This window comes from Pinus tabuliformis, chromosome 4_2 (assembly GCF_031772625.1).
Source record: "Pinus tabuliformis cultivar Carrire ecotype Pingquan chromosome 4_2, CPIR1, whole genome shotgun sequence".
NCBI classification, from domain to species: domain Eukaryota; kingdom Viridiplantae; phylum Streptophyta; class Pinopsida; order Pinales; family Pinaceae; genus Pinus; species Pinus tabuliformis.
The window spans coordinates 528433613-528437361 of NC_142304.1; positions in this window are offsets into that span (position 1 = coordinate 528433613).

A 3749-nucleotide genomic window follows, 5' to 3' on the forward strand; every position below is an offset into this window, starting at 1 on the left:
AACTTTTCCAATCAAACATTTTTTTTCAAAAACAGGAGCTTTGGAAGTAAAATTTATACTTTGATATATATATATATATATATATATATATAGAAAGGCATGTCTCCTTCTAAGAATTATAGTCCTACTTCTGTCACTACATTTGATGAGTTCAGTAGGTTATTTATTCAATATATCGTGCTTTTTTTAAACGATGTTAGTTATATTTCTTTCTCCACTTATAAACAAATGTTAAGAACATTGGTTTGGCTCCTAAGACATAAAAACTAATAAACCATAACCAGTTATATATCATTTAGTAACAAATTTCAAAATCTCAATGATTATTGTTTACATTATAATTAATATTAATATTATTAATAATAATTTAAAATAAAATTATAATTTAGTAAATTTTATTGATTTTTTTAATCTTAATAATATGAGATATAGTAAAAGATGTGTTTTGTTATTAATTACAAATTGATGTCTATGAATATTTATTAGTCATCTCATTTATATGGTTGCACTAGTTTTATTATTTTGAACTTTTCTAACCAAACATAAGCTTTGCAACTAAATTTTTTAGTTATGAGAATTATAGTCCTATTTTTGTCACTTCATTTGCCGAATTTGGTAGGTTATTTATTCAATATATATGTGTTTTTTAAACTGTGTCAGTGATAACTCTTTCTCCACTTATAAAAAATGTTGATAGCACTGTTTTGGCTCCTAAGACATAAAACTTAATAAACCATAACTGGTTATATAGCACTTGGTAACAAATTTGAAAATCTCAATGACCAGTAAGTTTATTATTTACATTTTAGTATAACAAAGTTTACAATTGGATATTAACAACAATATTTTGGGAACATATTTCAATTCCTACGAGATATATTATGAAGTAAGTTTACACTTCTTTTCATTTATTTTTAATGGATAATTTGAATTTGATTAAATTATTAAGTTTTGGTATTAATAATAGTATTTTACAATCATAATTACATTTCCACAATAGCTAATGGACAAAAAGGAAGCATTATTTATAAGTAATTAGAATTTATAATTATAGTGAATTAAATATAGTTAATGGTTTCAATTTTCTTAATTAATTATAATTTGATTAATTATTTTTATTATTTAAAAATATTTTTTTCTTAAACTTAAATGTTTCGTTTCAATTTTTATTTGTAGAATTTATTTTAATGTATATTAAGGTGAAACATGAATTGGAATGTTTTGTGTATCATTGTCTTATTATTCTTAATATGAAAAAGTAAGGTATTTATGTATTCTTAAAATGGAATGTGTGTCACTTTTGTGGTGAGGAGAGGCATATGTATAAAAAAAAATTACATACATAAAACAAAGTGAAAAATAAATTGTTAGTTTCACTTTAAGTTAAGCTATGTGATCAATCAAACAATGAAAATGGCTTTAGTTTGTTTTGGGTATGATAAAAGGTCCTATGAAGCCCTGTTCATCCTTTCCACTGTACAAGTAACTGGGCCTTGCGGAGATATCTTTTATGATGGGTACTGGGGCTACGTCCCGAAAGAACTGGTGACGCTTCCAGCATCCAAAAGAATCAACCAAGGTATTGAATGAGGCTTTAGTGCTTCCCACACCTCCACCTATAGGGAAAGATGCCCTAAAATTTGGCCAATAGGATACCTTCTTCTCACGGGGGCAGTTGAGTAATTAGCTTCTTGGTAATTGGTTATCAGTACCGAGCAGTATAGAGGTCGGCTAGCCCCATATAGTACCGCACGCACTGAGCCTAAGCCAAACCCCCTCTGAATCGAGTCTCTATGCTGCTCAGGTAGTCTTTTCCATGGGATGATTGAAGGATTTGAAGCTCCCTAAAAGACAACTTCTATGTTTCAAAATGTAACGTGACCATGGCGGCTTATTGTATGCCTACCCCGAACAGTCCTAACCTAAACTATAAATTATTTTGTGGCCCATGTGGGGAAATTTAGTTTGTTCAAGTTATGATTGATTTTAGGTGTCTTCCTTCACTTATGGTGTGAAAAATTAAGCTTAAATAAACTAAGTACAAAATGTCCTTAAACTTGATTCCCTTTGTTCAAAGTTTAGAGTAGCTTAGTGTGTGTAGTGCAATGTGTGTGTAAGTGACAAAGTGGACATACAAAGTTTGTAGTGATGTGGATATGCGATGATCCTTTACAAAATTGTCTACTTACACTAAGTTATGTTTGTTCCTTACCTGGAAAGAAAATAATGTGTGGTTGATGGGCCACTTACTTCCTTCCTATTACACTATGTGAGCCTAAAAAGGGAGATGAAAAATTGAGTGCTTTGAGAAATATTTCAGATGCAAGCCTAGGATCGTCTAAAAGACGCAAGGGAAGCAGGGGCTCCCTTGCTTTAACAACACCCAGTTCCTAGTACCAATGCTAATGAAGTAAAAATGGTTTGATTAGGAAAAAATATGTGTGGATTATGGGTTGCTTACTCCTTTGCTAATTAAGATATGTGACTTGGGTAAAATAGAAAAAAAGAATTGAAAAATATGTGTGGATTATGGACACTTAATTTTCCCCTTAATTAAGATATGTGTGAAATGTAAAAATTTTAAAGTAAAGGCTAAGTAACTGCCCTACTAATACTGATTAGTAAAACAATTAAATAATCTGAACTATCTAGAAAAAAATTGCAGAGGTGAAGGCAATTCACTAAAGGTTGCTAGTCGTCCACGAAATAAAAATTACAATGATCGTTTTTATTCTCTGTAAACTGTGTGGGTTAGGCTCTGCACAGGCGAGCGAACTATGTGTTAGTCTACAATAAAATGATAAGTGTTAAACTAAATTATAGATATTAAGAGTGAGAATGATTATAAGCAATATTCATTATCAATGTTCTAGATTAAAACTTATATGATTAGGGAACACCGTATTTTATAAATGATACTATACTATAAATAATTTTATTAAAATTTACAATCTCACTAAAAAAAAATAGTATTGAAGAACTAAAGGCAAAATTTATAGCTTTATCATAAATTCAGTTAAATTAAATGACATCCTCAGTAATAACACAAGGCCCTGTGGAAGGAAATTAAAGCATAGTAGAAAGAAATATCAAAGTACTATGCAAAACAAATGTAGAGATAAAAAATTATATGAATTATATGTTATTAGTCAATCCAAAATGCCTTATGTAATTTTTTTTCTCAAAACTTTGGAAATGAGTGGATATTTATGGTAGGAATGTAGCTCGAGGGAAGTTTTACTCAAAATTGCATATTGCTAAGCTTTTCATGATTGTTAGTTGTATCAGTGGTGACCTATCTATCATGGACAATGTTTTTTTATAGTAAAAAATTAAAATGGCCGAGTCCAATATATAAAAATCATTCTGATATCAATTAAAAACTATTTTCCAATGAATAAGAAGAGATTATTTTATGTAGCATCCATCGTTAATATCTTACCTCTATAAGCCTTTAATGGTTTCGTTTTAACCAAAATTATATAATGTTTAAATTAAGCCATTTTTGAAAGTTTAAATGACCACTTTATTTGAAAGTTCAAGGAATGCAAGTTGGTGGTAGTTTAATAAGTAAATTCGAAAAATCAGAAATGCATGCTTGTGACTGTTTAATTGGGGCATAGGAGGCTAATATTAAATTTATTTCAGTAGCAAAATTTGTGCGGGTAACTTTGAGGTGAAGGAAAGCAAATATGAAGCAAAAGATAAAAGCTTGTTCCTCCTTGGAAAAAACACAGGAAAAAACACAC